A 15,990-nucleotide genomic window follows, 5' to 3' on the forward strand; every position below is an offset into this window, starting at 1 on the left:
CCAGGCTGTGTTCTAGGTCCTTTACAAACAGATCTCATTTAACCCTCACAGCAGGAGGAAGGAACGGTCATTTTCCCGTTTTGCAGCTGGAAACGTTAAGTAAGGCGTGGAGAGCGGAGGTGGCGTACCCAGGGTCCTGTGAGCTGTATGTAGGCAGTTGTGTTGGGGTTTGACCCCAGCCATCCGGCTCCAGAGTCCACGGCTGGAGGATGGAGCTGCAGGGACCTCAGCAGACGCTGCACAGGGGCTGCCTCTGTGAGGGACCCCGGAGAGAGGCCTCTTTCCCTGCGCCTGGGAGAGGCCCTGCCTCCGGCCCGCCGGAAGCAGCGGCCCTGGGGCTTGGGGCCCGTGGTCAGAGCCGTCCTTGGTGGGGAAACGTCGTTCCGGCGGGCCTGCTCCCGCCCCCTGGCCGCTGCCTGCCGTGTGTGGGGCCAGCTTCACTCCGGCGGGGCAGGCACACAGCCCCCGACTCCCTACCCCGGGGAGGTGCCCACCTGCCCTGAGGCCCTGGGCCCAGCAAGCTGCTGCCTGCCCTGCAGATGCGGGTTTGTGCCCAGGAAGCAGGCATGACCACTGTGACCCAGGGGCCCGAGGTCACTTCCTGGGGTCGCACAGCTACTCGGTAGTGGAGCCCGGACATGAACGCACGTCGGCCAGCCCTAGGGCGGCGGTCACCGGAAGGGGCATGTGGCATCCATTAGGCGCACGTCTGGCCAGCAGTGGCTTGGTTGTGGTTCCTCTTTCTAACAAATAATAAAGAAGCTGGTCGCTGACATTTATGGAGTGTCAGTTACTGAGGGCAGGCCCTGCACGGTGACCCCATCCGATTGCCCCAGCTCCCCTCCAAGGACCGGGCCGCTGGGACGCCCGGCTGCAGAGGAGAGAGCCGAGGCGCAGGGAGGCGCTCCCCCTGCCTGCCTCGCGTCCTGCACCACCTTTCCTGGGGGTGGGGGGACGCCCCAGTCTCCACACCCTCAGCCTTGGCCATCTGGTCGAGACTGTCAGTCAGGCGCCCTGCTCCCCTCTAGGAGGGGCCACAACCCCCAGGGTCCACCAGTCAGATGCTCTCTCTGAGGACTCTGCCTCGAGCCCAGTGACACATCTTTCCTTGATCCCCTCAACCTGAGCCCTGCTGATTTTGAGATTTTGATTCAAAGAGGGACCCCCTGTCCCCACAACAAGGCCCCAGGTCTTCGGCCAGAGTCAGCTGAGCCACTGCTGTGGATTGTGGGCTGAGCCCCAGCCAATGGGAGGGCGCCCGAAGGTCACGTGTGCCGCTCTGGGACCCACACCTCGTGGCCTGATGCTGAGTCCTGTTTCGGCCGCTACCTGGGCGGGGAGCTCTCAGGCCTCCTGGGTCCCAGGGCCCTCTCCCACAGTGTCTGGGATACGTGCATCCTCTACCGCAGAAAAAGCTACGCTGTCTTTGCCAAGGATAACGTGTTAAACCACGTACAAGTGGGTTTTCATTGTCCTCCGTCTTCAGGCCTTCACGAACCGCACAGACAGATCCTGGCACCCAAAGGGGTGTACGTGCCCCAGTTTCAGACACTCGCCTGAAGAGCTTTTGGCTCCGTGTCACCACCCAGGCCTCTGCTCCGACTGCCCACCCTCCTACCGCTGCTCCAAAGTGGCTGGCAGGACCGAGGCCAGCGGGACCCACTCCAGGGGTCGGGGCGGGTGGGATCCAGCCTGGCAGAGCTTCTGCAAACCCAGGAGATCCGCCCGCTCTGTCTCCCCAGTTTGGCCATTCTCGTCCCAACTCCACATTTTTATTACTCTCACGTCCCTCCTGTACAGTTGTTTCCTTAATATTTTGTGTTCAGTGGACATTTACTCGTCCTTTACTTAAGGTCATTAAAAAAAAAACTCAGAAGGCTTCATTCATATCGCCGCGGAAAGGGCACTGGGACACCGCAGAAATAGAACACGGCAGTGCCCGGGAAGCCATGCACAGGCCAACCCGACTCCGCGGCTGCCCGGGGCGCCGGGCCAGCGAGGCCTGCAGGGGTCAGCAGGGTGTGCCAAGGAGTCAGCACCGCCCAAGCCGTCCTCCCGGAGTGTGATCAGAGGGGCGGGTCCAAAGGGAATCAGATATGGAGCAGTCTGCGCACGCGCACGTGCGCGCGCGCACACGTGTGTGTGTGCGTGTGTGTGCACGTGCACGGGCGCATGTGTGCGTGTGTGTGTGTGCGTGCGCGCGCGCGTGCGTGTGTGCGTGTGTGCAGACTCATGTTATTTAAGGCCATGTGGCGTGCTTCACATTCCAGGAAGATGGGCCTCGTGTCCGGTGAAAACAGAGAGGGAAAGTGTCTTAGCCAAGGCCACACAGCGCACCAGAGAACAGGCGCTTGGATCAGGGCTATCGCATCCACGTTCTCTTTCGGTGGGACCTTGCCTCTTCCCTTTAAAGCATTTCAGATGCTCCCAGCAGCTCCTGCTGGATCTGGGACCACATTCTAATCTCTAGCAGCCGCACCCCCTTCCATCTGCTGGGATTGGGCCGGCCTCCCCACACCCTACACCCCCACGGCACCCAGAGCACCAGTTGGCGTAGGCTCTGCAAATGCAAACTCATTTAAATGTCAGCTGGAGCAACACAAAGCTAGAAGGGCACAGAGGGGACAAAAATAGAGGCGACAATCACAGTATCCTCGACTCTTAGTGGGCGCTTCTTGGCCCCTTAACCCTTCCTGAGGCAAGCAACCCGTGAACAATCAGGAGAGCGGGGCTTCCCACTCAGGGAGCTCTCACCAACACATGCGCGTGCACACACACACACACACCCAGACACTGCCAGGGAGCACTCACCAATGCACGCATGTGTGTGCGTACACACACACACACACACACACTGCCCGGGACTCTGGAGGGCTCGATGGCCCATACTGCCTTGTGTTTTTATCTGCCTCACGGTCTGGGTTTCCAAGAAAGAATTTGTTTGCAGAAAGCAACCGGACGTCAGGTCTTTGGAAACAGCCTGCCTCTGACTTTTCAGGCAGCCCCCAGTTAGCGAGCCACACAGGAGGGCCGAGCCTGGGAGCCTGGTTCAGGGCTACCTTTTGCCACCAGAAAACCTCAGCCGGCACCCCCCCGCCCCCTGACTTATCTCCTGGGCAGAGTGAGCCTTGGGGTTCATCTGAGGGACAGTGGCACTTCTGTAAAGTCAATGAAACTCTTTGACCACTTTGAAGAGGATCTGAGGTGAGATGTGGGGGGTGGGGGGCACGGTCTCCCTTCCCAGCCTCGGGCCCACGACCCCTCAAGGCCTGCGCCGTCCCAGGACACCAGCTGCAGACCCCTCAAGGCCTGCACCGTCCCAGGACACCAGCTGCACAGAACACCAGAGCAGGCACGCCCACCGGCTTATGCAACTGAGAGGTCCTGGCCAGGTCCTGAGGGGCCTGCATGCGTCCACCTCCCTTTGGGCTCAGCCTCACATCTGCACACAAGGACCAGTGGCTTTGTTTCTTAGCAGGGATTTGGATAAAATGACGTCTCCCTCCCCCACCACCCCCACACCCGACAGGAAGTGGCGGGACCGAAGCTGAACAACAATAGGGCTGGAGAGAGAGGCCCCCAGAGCAGGAAGGACGGATGAGAGGGGGAGTGAGAGGCTGTTGAAAGGGCCCTTCGGGGAGAGAAGGGCCACCCGTGGCAGCTGGCCGGGCAGCACCCTCTGAGGACTGGGGGACGGGGCTGGGGGTCTCCGGACTGGGGAGCGGCAATTTCAACCTGTGGCTGGGGGCCCGCCGGGAAACCTGACCCGGTCACATGTGGCACGGTGCTAATACCTCGGGGAGCTGGCACGGTGCAGGCTGGGCTGGGAGGCCAGCTGCCGGGGCAGGCCAGGCCAAGAGGCACGGCCCACTTGCTGGGTCCCTGCCATGAGCCCTCTGCCCCTTGGGTTTCCCGCTCGGTGTTTGCTGGAGAATGTTCCCCGGCCAGGACCGGCTGGGCTCTGAGGTGCCACCAGGCAGAGGGTCTGAGGAGGAGATGCCCCTACCCGCTCGCCTCAGTGTCCTCATCATCCCCAGTAATGCTGGGGGTCAGAGAAGGGTGCTGGGCGTGGAGGGCCCATCCGGGGTCAGAAGGTAGCCCGCAGACCCAGCCGATGCCCTCCCTGAACCCACGACTCGGAGGCCGCAAACTGCGATGCCTGTATCCTCCGGGGACGAGGGTACAGTGCTGGCTGGCGCTGCGTGTTCAGTGCCAGGCCCGTTCCTCCCGTCACAGAGCTGCAGGCCCGCATAGACCCTGGAGCCTCTGCATCCAAGTCCTTTCCCCGTAATTGTATTTATGTATGTATTTTTGGCTGTGCTGGGACTCCTGCGCTTTGAGGGGTGTTCTCTGGCGGCGGCGGGTGCGGTGTGCGGGTTTCTCGCTGCAGTGGCTTCCCTTGCCGCGGAGCACAGGCTCCAGGGGTTCACCTGCTGTGGGGCTCAGCCTAGTTGCTCAGCAGCAGGTGGGATCTTCCGGACCAGGGATTGAACCCGGGTTTCCTGCACCGCAGGCGGGTCCTTGGCCGTCTGAGCCCCCAGGGAAGCCCCAGCTGTGAACCTCTGCGTGCCAGTCTGCTCATCTGCGAAGGGAGGGCTGAAGGGCCAGACACATCGCTGGCAAGCAGCACCCCCTCTGTGCTCCACCTCTGCACCCAGGGCAGGCGTTACTAACTGATCCAGACATCAGTTTCTCCCCTTCCACCTTCGAAAACGTTGCAGATTATCAAGAAATTCTTTCTCAGTGAGCCTCAGAACCTTACTGTGTCCAGAGCTCTAAGCAGCCACTCCCAGTAGGTAAGATTTGGCATTTGAGATAAAGCCGTTTGCCGTCTCCCTTACGATGTCTCCAGAGCACAATTCCTGGCACAGAATTTAAGTGTCCAGAAGCTGCTCAGTGTGGGAACCCTTCTCTGTTACCCCTCACTTCTGCTTGCTCCCCTCCAGCGACAGGGAGCTCACCACCTACTCTGCTTGCCATTTTGTGCTGGACAGTTGGGATAATTAGGGAGTCCTCAGAGCTTCCTCCCCGCACCTCCCTTTCCCCTCAGATAGTCTGTAATTCTACAGCAAAGCGCTTCCTTCTTTCCTGGATTAGCTGTCATTACGGATTGAGGCGATTTATTTTTAGGTGATATATTTGAACCAAACCTCCTCTCAGCTTGCATGCGTTTGATCCCAGACTAACTAAGCAGCTCTGGCATTTGATGGACATGTTTGGGGGAGTGTGTGTGTGTGTGTGTGTGTGTGTGTGTGTGTGTGTTGAAATGTGTGGGCGAAGGGGAGAGATTAAGAGAGAAAGATCGGGTGACAGAATGTATTTGAAATCCTCATGATACACCAGGCCAATGTCACTTCTTATATAAGCCTAATAGCTTCTCCGAGGATGGGGCTGGATTCAGGGCCCAGTCATTAGCTGATTAAGCCTGATTATTCCAAGGGGAGGGACAGCAGAGAGGGACGTGAAGTTATGTAACTCTCCATTTATTTGGATTTAATCCACACTTCTAAATTTAGGAGCTGGAAGACTTCAAAGATGAGCCCTGTTATTTGGAAGTGGTGCTGCTACAAGGGCATCCAGTGAGTGTCGGAGCCCCAGGGTGAGGGGGCAGCTCAGGGGCCCCCTCTCCCCGAGCCAGGAGAAGGTGTGGGGAGACGGCTCTGCAGGGCATCACAGCCACAGCAGAGGCGACAGCCAGCCCCTGGGGGGAAGGGGGAAACCCGGTGTCCCAGTGCGCGGGCCAGTTCTAGGAAAGCCTGGACAATCACAGTCGCCCCTTGGGCTACAGCTGTGACCTCCTGTGTGGTCAAGTGTGGCCACTTCCAAAGGGGTCTTCTTTCCGCTGGGGTTCAGAGCTTCCTGCAGGGGCCTGGAGAACCACCCTGTCACTCAGGGTGTGCACTGCCTGGGGGCACTACCCCCGAGTGAGTACCCCACACACCGAGGAGAACACGGACCCACACGTCAGGAGGAGGGTTTGAACAGCCGGCCAAGGGTGCTCTAACAGAACTGTTTCTGCAGAGATGTCCCCGGCGGCCTGGCGGTTAAGCCTCTGCGCTCCCAGCGTAGCGGCACGGGGCCGATCCCGGGTCAGGGAATTAAGATCCTGCGTGGCACACAGTGCTGCCAAAAAAAAAGTTATCACAATGCTTTACTGGAGGCTGGAAGTCAAGTGTTTCGAGCAGAGGGAGTCTTTTTTTTCTGACGTGCACAAAGGCATTGATGGGTGAGCGGTCTCTGGACTTCCCGGAGTCTGGCTCACAGCGTCACAGTTCTGCAGTCGCTCAGGCATGTCCGACTCTTTGCGACCCCATGGACTGCAGCACGCCAGGCTTCCCTGTCCTTCACCAACTCCCAGGGTCTGCTCAAACTCATGTCTATTGAGTCGGTGACGCCATCAGCTAGCAGTGGGTGCTCTGTAAATACTTGTAAATACTCTCAACACCAATTTAAGTATCCAGGTCATTTGAACAGTAGAATGCAGGATTCTCTTTGAGACCCTATATGCTTAAAAATCGAATGCATTATCCTGACTGAAAAAGGCCTGCATACCTGACTCCCTGCGCACCAGGCTAAGCTCGTGTCCTCCCCCACCCCGCCGCCCCAAGTCTCCCCCCACCTCCTTCCACTTCTCACTGTTCCTGCCTCACACCAGGCCATGCCCACCCCAGGGCCTCCCTGCTTGCTGTTCCTCTGCCTTGAATGCTGTTCCCGCATCTTCCCGCTCCTTCTGACTGGCCCGGTCTCAGCACATGTTGCCTCTCCGTGTAAAGGAACCCCAGGCACCTCCTACGACCTCACCCTGTCTTCATTCTCGGCATGCCTTTATCGGTTTACTTCTTTGCTCACTTGTGTATTTTCTGTCTCCATCACCCAAGGGCTTCATCTGCCTTGCTTGCCGCTGTCCCCCAAACCACAGGCATTTGCTGACCAGCTGAGGCAGGAACGGTGTTCATGGGGCGAATGCGGAGAGGCACCTTGCCCCTGGCTCTCCCCTCTCTCTCCCAGGGATCCCCGCTCTTTCTGTCCACATTTCTCTCCTCGTCCACTATGTGACCCGCTGCGTTCTTTCTTGATTCCCTTGCTCATCCTCCCGAGAGCTTAAACCTCCTCGTTCTCTGTGTTTTCAAGGTTGGCGTGACCGGAGCCTTCCATGTTTGTCATCTTTCGGAGCCTCTGCCCGTTAGGGTCAGTGGGTCCTCTTCTCTCTGAAGGGACAGGGGACCCAGGGAGCAGGTGTGGGGGTCCTGGGTGGGAAGAGATGACTAAGGCACCTGCTGCCCTCTGAACTACAGTCTTTGTCCCTGAGGCCATGTGTGGAGGTTGAGTTACGCATCCCAGGATGCTCCCAGCCCCACCCCGGGAGAGCCCCAGCCCCAGCTGCTGCCCCACACAAGCTTCAGTTCAGTTCAGTTCAGTCGTATCCGACTCTTTGCGACCCCATGAATCGCAGCACGCCAGGCCTCCCTGTCCATCACCAACTCCCGGAGTTCACTCAGACTCACGTCCATCAAGTCAGTGATGCCATCCAGCCATCTCATCCTCAGTCGTCCCCTTCTCCTCCTGCCCCCAGTCCCTCCCAGCATCAGAGTCTTTTCCAAAGAGTCAACTCTTCGCATGAGGTGGCCAAAGTACTGGAGTTTCAGCTTTAGCATCATTCCTCCCAAAGAAATCCCAGGGCTGATCTCCTTCAGAATGGACTGGTTGGATCTCCTTGCAGTCCAAGGGACTCTCAAGAGTCTTCTCCAACACCACAGTTCAAAAGCATCAATTCTTCGGCGCTCAGCCTTGTTCACAGTCCAACTCTCACATCCATACATGACCACAGGAAAAACCATAGCCTTGACTAGACGGACCTTAGTCGGCAAAGTAATGTCTCTGCTTTTGAATATGCTATCTAGGTTAATCATAACTTTCCTTCCAAGAAGTAAGCGTCTTTTAAATTCATGGCTGCAGTCACCATCTGCAGTGATTTTGGAGCCCCAAAATATAAAGCTTACTTCCTCCTTAAAACCTGGTTTTGACAAATCCACTGGGACCTTCAGTGAACTGATCAGTCGCTTGAGTGTGTGTGACTCTCTGCGACCCTACGGACTGTAGCCCGCCAGGCTCCTCTGTCCATGGGATTTCCCAGGCAAGAATACCGGAATGGGTTGCCATTTCTTACTTCAAGGGATCTTCCCGACCCAGGGAGCAAACCTGCATCTCTTATGTCTCCTACGCTGGGAGGCAGATTCTTACCGCCGAGCCCCTCTGGGAGGCCCTTATGCCGTTTACTTCACAGTTGGTGAGTCTCTCTCACTGGTCACCCATTCAGCAATTTTGTCTGTTTCTGGCTACGCTTTGGGGCATGTGGAACCTTAGTTCCCGACCAAGGGTTGAACACACACCCCCCTGCACTACAAGCGCAGAGTCTGAACCATGGACCGCCAGGAAAGTCCCTCACCAACTGTTTAATAAGCACCTACCCTGTGGCAGAAATGGACCCAAGTGCTCTTCATATAATAATTTATTCACAAGGCAGCTGCTTCTATTACCATGTTCCCTCCATTACTGACGAGGAGCCCGTGTTCCAGAGCCGGTCTGACCATAAAGCTCAGGGCTTCCCTCCGTCCTGACTGCTGTAAAGACTGCCTGGGCGGCTCATCAACAGCAGAAATGTGTGGCTCCCAGTTCTGGAGGCTGGATGTCCAAGACCAGGGCGCCCACGTGGTCAGGCGAGGGCCCTCTTCCATGTCCCAGGCTGCTCACTGGGTCCTCACACCTCGAAGGGGCTGGGAGCTCAGTGGGATCAGTTTTATAGGAGCACTAATCCCCTTCAAGAGGGCACCGCCCACACAATCTAACTACCTCCCAAGGGCCCCACTGCGTCAAACCATCAGGTTTGGGGGTTAGAATTCAGCAAACCGGTGGATGGGTCGGGGGACACGTTCAGGCCATAGCGCTCAGAAGTCTCCAGGGCTCTCCTGCTACAGGCGCCTTGTCTGTTTCCAGGTGGGCCCCCGGTCCTTCGTCCACTGGTCATGTGTGCAAGATTTGTAAATGTCTTATGTTCCACAGGCAGGCAGCCTCTCTTTCCACTATGAGTCTCATCCATCCCTCTTTCCCTCATGCCGACTAGTTTTGGGGTGCTGTGGTTATCGGGGTAATCTAGCTGAGGCCCAGTTAAATTGGAAACACATTTGAGTTTACTGAGATAATGTATGTAATTGAAAATATGATGGAATTATTGCCAGCTGTGCTGATACAGAAGACAGTCTATACCCAGTTCTGTAAAGGGTCATACATGAACTTGATGGACATTTTTCCAACTCTTGACACTGTTGCTAAAATGTGTGTGTTTATATAAGACATTTACAAGTACACCTTATGAAATAAAGAATTTTCCTGAACACTCTGTAGTAATAAAAACTGTTCGACAGGGCTCCTTAGAGGAAAGGCTGGGTTATTGTTTAATTCCCTATAAATAACAGACAAAACGGTCATCATATAAAAGTGATCAAGGAAATGCTGAGGGGAAAGGATTATAAAGGTATCTCAAACAGTTAATACAAATGTCTTATTAACTCTTCCGGGTTTTATGATGTTTGTGGCATTTGCCAGCTTTCAAAAATTTCCAGTTTGCCATGATTCCTTTTTTCATTCTAAATCTCACCTATCCTACCTAAGTTTCGATTCTTTTCCTTAAAGGGGTTCCCAAACACTATAGGCTTTGGGCTCTGTCTGTGAACTGTCTCCATCACGTCGCCTCCAGGACGGTAGCAAAGGCAAGCTCTCTTCCTGCACCTTTTAACAGAAAACGTAGCTTTCCTCTCCCGGCAGCTAGCGGCTAGCAGGACGCCGCGGCGGGTGGGGACCCTAGGGCAACGGCGAGGGGAGGGGGGTGGTGGGGTCCCCAGGGTCCCCAGGGTCCACGGGGTGCGGAGGAGAGGCCGATTTGGACGCAGTTCTAAAGAGTCGAGGGGAACAAGTAGCCCACCACGTTCGGGATGAGAGAATAAAAGGGAAGACGTGAGACCTATTTCGCTGCGCGTTTGCACTCCGTCCGCCCCCTCCCCTGCCCTAGGCTGGGAGTCAGGCTCTAGGAAGGCGGAGGTGGAAGGAGAAATGCGCTCTGCAAGGCTGGTGGGCGGGAACTCGCTCCCCCAGCCCCGCGGGGCCGAGGCGGCCTGGAGGCCCGCCAGGCCCGGCGCCGGCCGCCGGCCACGACCTGCCCGACCCTCCCCGGGCAGACAGCCGGGCGCGGGCGGCCACGTGCGGCCCCGCGTGCGCCCCACGTGCGGCCCCGCGTGCGCCCAGCCCCAGCCTCTGTGCTCCGAGCCCCGCTGCCAGCCCCTGGGCAGGATCAGACGCCTGCAGATGGGCCCCAGTGGGAGCCAAAACGGGGCTGGAGGAGGTTGAGGGGCGGGAGCTTGGTCTCCCTCCCAGTCCTCCAACCCAGCCGGCTGTGTGAGCTGACCGCTGACCGAGGGACCTGCTTCCCTCCTCCTGCCTTTCCCGGGGTGGGCACAGGAGGTGTGCTTCCTGGAGGAGGACTCTGCTGGCTTTCTGAGCTAAGCAAATGACAGCAGCAGCAGCAGTGATGGTGAAACTAATAATAAGGCCAGGCATTTACTGAGCGCTCACTCCGTGCCAGGCACCCTGCTCACAGAATCCGTCAGCAACCCTGTGGTGCCAGACTTTTACTGTCCCCATTTGGTGGTGGTGGTTGAGTCGACTCTGCCACCCCATGGACTGCGGGGAACCAGGCTCCCCTGTCCTCCACTACAGCCCAGAGTTTGCCCAGGTTCACGTCCACAGAGTCGGTGATGCCATCCAGCCATCTCATCCTCATCTCGTCCCCTGATACAGATGCAGGCATGAAGGCAGAACGAGGCGCTCATGTGATGGTTCCTATTACTGCTAATAAGCGTGAAAGAAGGGCCAGTATCAGCAGCAGGGACCCCGAGCAGGCTGTGGCATACTGAGGGCTTGCCATGTACAAGCATCCACACACAGGACGGCACTCAGTCCCTGCACCTCTCCTGTGAGGGGCATTCATATCGTCCCCATTTCACAGGTGAAGACTGAGTCCCAGGGGTGTGACGTCACTTGCCCATGAAGACACAGCCGGTCAACTGGTACCCGAACCGATGACTGAACAGACTTGCAGACGTGCTTGCTACTGGCCACTACTGAAGGGATCGCTCACCTGTGATGGGGCATCTCCTCACCCACCCCTGTCCCTTAATCGGACGGGGCAGTTACGGTCTGCGACCACAGGGTGATCATTCTGGCTCCAAGCCTCTGCCCAGGAAGTGGCTGCTTTGCCCAGGGGCGCACAGCTGGGCAGGGGACGAGGGGACTGAGAGTCGGGCTCGGGACACCCTCCTCCCGCTTGCAGTGTCCTGAACCTGCTTCCGGGCTCGGGCGAAGGAGCCCAGGGAAGCCACTTCTTATAAACATCTTTCTCTTGGAGATTTCAGGCTGGTCAGGCTGCTAAAGACACTGTGTCTTTCCTTACCGGGTGCCTGGTGGTCTTGTCACCTCCCCTGGATCTGCTAGCCTCCCCCCTCGTGGACTAAGCAGGGCTGACTAGGAGGCTCCCCGGGAGGCCCGCTATGCTCGTGAGAGGGGGGCACCTTGCCCTCTTGTCCGGAAGTCTCCCGGCCCTGGCCCCAGTCCACCTGGAAAACCCCTGCGCTTCCCTGCCATGGCACACAGACTCACAGCCCCAGCCTGGAGCGCCTCCAGGGCTCATCAGAAAACTGGATCATCCAGATCTGATGGGGTGGATGGGAGGGGAGGGTCACGCAAAGTCACACTGCGGCTGAGAGGCTGAGGCCACTGTCTGCCACCTGGCTGGCTGGGAGGCACTGCCTCCGTGAGCCCCACTCAGCTGTGTGGCTCTCTCTCACCGCAGTGCCAGGCTGCTGGAACGTGAGGCTCAACCTGAGCGTCAGCCAGGCCCTTAGGGACCAGCCCCGGCCTGAGTGGCTGGGGTCCTCTGCACTCAGATATATTCCCCCCACCCCTTGCTGCCGTGGCCTTGCCCTGAGACTCAGAGGCCCCAAGGACAGTGAAACCCCGCAGCCCACACTGGGGCTTGAGCCCACAGTCTCAAGGCTGAGATCACGCGCCTGGTCTCAGGACTTCATGACATTCAGGTTCTTGATGTCTCACTGCAGAAAGAGTTCAGGGAGAGAGAAAGCGACAGGTAAGAAGTGGATTTGTTTAGAGAGAAACACTCCACAGACAGTGTGGGCCATCTCAGGTGAGAGGCCCCGAGATCAGGGGTGGTTAGTTATTATGAGCTGGGCAATCTCATAGGCGAGTGAGAAGGAAGATTATTCCAGCTATCTTGGGGAACGGGTAGAGATTTCCACATGAGGGGTTACCCCATGTCCAAAGTCAGGAGCAGTGGCTGCGCTTTGCTGGAGTGGCCGTGAAGAGATACCCCATGTCCAAGGTCAGAGAAAGCCCAGTAAGACGGTAGGCGCTGGAGCAGCTGTGAGGAGATACCCCACGCCCAAGGGCAAAGAAGCCCCAGCAAGACGGTAGGAGGGGCGAATTCACGTTTAGAGTGAAACCCCATACCCACCAGAAAGGCTCAGAGGCCTCAAACAAGCCTTGTGCACACCAGGACATGGGGACCCCACAGAGATCGAGACAGAACTGTGTCTGAGCTCCTGTGGAGGCATGGGTCAGCAGCGGCCTGCTGCGGGGACAGTGGCTTGGGTGCAGCAGACCTAGGTATGGCATAAGCCCTTTTGGAGGAGGTCGCCATTAACCCCACTGTAGAGCTGCCAGAACTTGCTCAGGACTGGGAAATAGACTCTTGGAGGGCACAAACAGAACCTTGTATACACCAGGACCCGGGGAAAGGAGCAGTGACCCCACAAGAGACTGACCCAGACTTGCCCGTGCGTGCCCAGGAGTCTCCAACAGAAGCATGGGTCAGCGCTGGCCTGCTGCAGGGCTCAGGGCACTGAGTGCAGGGCTGCACACATGGGACTCTCGAAGGAGGCGCCATTATCTTATCACCTCCACCGTAGTTTGGCCTCAGGTAAAGAGCAGAGAGGGAACACAGCTCCACCCATCAACAGAAAATTGGATTAAAGATTTACTGAGCTCGGCCCCGCCCATCAGAACAAGACCCAGTTTCCCCCTCAGTCAGTCTCTCCCATCAGGAAGCTTCCATAAGCCTCTTATCTCAATCAGAGGGCAGACAGACTGAAAACCACAATCACAGAAAACTAACCAATCTAATCACATGGACCACATTTCAGTTCAGTACAGTCGCTCAGTCGTGTCCAACTCTTTGCGGCCCCATGAATCACAGCACGCCAGGCCTCCCTGTCCATCACCAACTCCCGGAGTTCATTCAGACTCACATCCATCGAGTCAGTGATGCCATCCAGCCATCTCATCCTCAGTCGTCCCCTTCTCCTCCTGCCCCCAATCCCTCCCAGCATCAGAGTCTTTTCCAATGAGTCAACTCTTCGCATGAGGTGGCCAAAGTACTGGAGTTTCAGCTTTACCATCATTCCTTCCAAAGAAATCCCAGGGCTGATCTCCTTCAGAATGGACTGGTTGGATCTCCTTGCAGTCCAAGGGACTCTCAAGAGTCTTCTCCAACACCACAGCTCAAAAGCATCAATTCTTTGGCGCTCAGCCTTCTTCACAGTCCAACTCTCACATCCATACATGACTACTGGAAAAACCACAGCCTTGACTAGACAGACCTTAGTCGGCAAAGTAATGTCTCTGCTTTTGAATATGCTATCTAGGTTGGTCATAACTTTTCTTCCAAGGAGTAAGAGTCTTTTAATTTCATGGCTGCAGTCACCATCTTCAGTGATTTGGGAGCCCCCCAAAATAAAGTCTGACACTGTTTCCACTGTTTCCCTATCTATTTCCCATGAAGTGATGGGACCGGATGCCCTGATCTTCATTTTCTGAATGTTGAGCTTTAAGCCAACTTTTTCAGTCTCCACTTTCACTTTCATCAAGAGGCTTTTTAGCTCCTCTTCACTTTCTGCCATAAGGGTGGTGTCATTTGCATATCTGAGGTTATTGATATTTCTCCTGGCAATCTTGATTCCAGCTTGTGTTTCTTCCAGTCCAGTGTTTCTCATGATGTACCATGGACCACAGCCTTGTCTAACTCAATCAAACTATGAGCCATGCCATGTAGGGCCACCCAAGATGGACAGGTCATGGTGGAGAGTTCTGACAAAACATGGTCCACTGGAGAAGGGAATGGCAAACCACTTCAGTATTCCTGCCTTGAGAACCCCATGAACAGCATGAAAAGGCTAGGACACTGAAAGAGGAACTCCCCAAGTCAGTAGGTGCCCAATATGCTACTGGAGATCAGTGGAGAAATAACTCCAGAAAGAATGAAGAGACAGAGCCAAAGCAAAAACAATACCCAGCTGTGGATGTGACTGGTGATGGAAGCAAGGTCCGATGCTATAAAGAGCAATATTGCATAGGAGCCTGGAATGTTCCAGGTTCATGAATCAGGCAAATTGGAAGTGGTCAAACAGGAGCTGGCAAGAGTGAACATTGACATTCTAGGAATCAGCGAACTAAGATGGACTGGAATGGGTGAATTTAACTCAGATGACCATTACATCTACTACTGTGGGCAGGAATCCCTTAGAAGAAATGGAGTAGCCATCATGTCAACAAAAGAGTCTGAAATGCAGTACCTGGGCGCAGTCTCAAAAACAACAGAATGATCTCTGTTCGTTTCCAAAACAAACCATTCAAATCATGGTAATTAATCCCTGACTGGTAATGCTGAAGAAGGTGAAGTTGAACAGTTCTATGAAGACCTACAAGACCTTTTAGAACTAACACCCAAAAAAGATGTCCTTTTCATTATAGGGAACTGGAATGCAAAAGTAGGAAGTCAAGAAACACCTGGGGTAACAGGCAAATTTGGCCTTGGAATACAGAATGAAGCAGGGCAAAGGCTAATAGAGTTTTGCCAAGAGAATGCACTGGTCATAGGAAACACCCTCTTCCAACAACACAAGAGAAGACTCTACACATGGACATCACCAGATGGTCAACACTGAAATCAGACTGATTATATTCTTTGTAGCCAAAGATGGAGAAGCTCTGTACAGTCAGCAAAAACAAGACTGGGAGCTGACTGTGGCTCAGGTCATGAACTCCTTATTGCCAAATTCAGACTTAAATTGAAGAAAGTAGGGAAAACCACTAGACCATTCAGGTATGACTTAAATCAAATCCCTTACAATTAAACTGTGGAAGTGAGAAATAGATTGAAGGGACTAGATCTGATTGATAGAGTGCCTGATGAACTATGGACGGAGGTTTGTGACATTGTACAGGAGACAGGGATGAAGGCCATCCCCAAGAAAAAGAAATGCAAAAAAGCAAAATGGCTGTCTGAGGAGGCCTTACAAATAGCTATGAAGAGAAGAGAAGCGAAAAGCAAAGGAGAAAAGGAAAGATATACCCATTTGAATGAAGAGTTCCAAAGAATAGCAAGGAGAGATAAGAAAGCCCTCCTCAGTGCTCAGTGCAAAGAAATACACATACTGTTGAAGTCTAGCTTGCAGGACTTTGAGTCTTACCTTGCTAGCGTGTGAGATGCGTGCAATTGTGCAATAGTTTGAGCATTCTTTGGCATTGCCTTTCTTTAGGCTTGGAATGAAAACTGACATTTTCCAGTCCTGTGGCCACTGCTGAGTTTTCCAAATTTGCTGGCATATTGAGTGCAGCACTTTAAGGCCTCACGGTCTACTGGAAGTCACATCTTCCGCCATCTTGGACCTAGTTGGTTCTAACCGGTTTTGTCACGTCCAGTGGCTGTCATTCTTTTAAAGGTGTGCCCTGCCCCCTTCCCTCCTGTTTTAATTGTGTCACGGCTGGAATTCAAGCCTAGGGCTCTCTGACTGAGCTACCATCCCTGCAATTGGAAAAAGCATCTTGGTGTGTGAGGGATCCCAATCCCGGGGATGGAGACTCTGC

The sequence above is a fragment of the Oryx dammah genome, unplaced genomic scaffold (assembly GCF_014754425.2).
Source record: "Oryx dammah isolate SB20612 unplaced genomic scaffold, SCBI_Odam_1.1 HiC_scaffold_9, whole genome shotgun sequence".
Lineage (NCBI taxonomy): Eukaryota > Metazoa > Chordata > Mammalia > Artiodactyla > Bovidae > Oryx > Oryx dammah.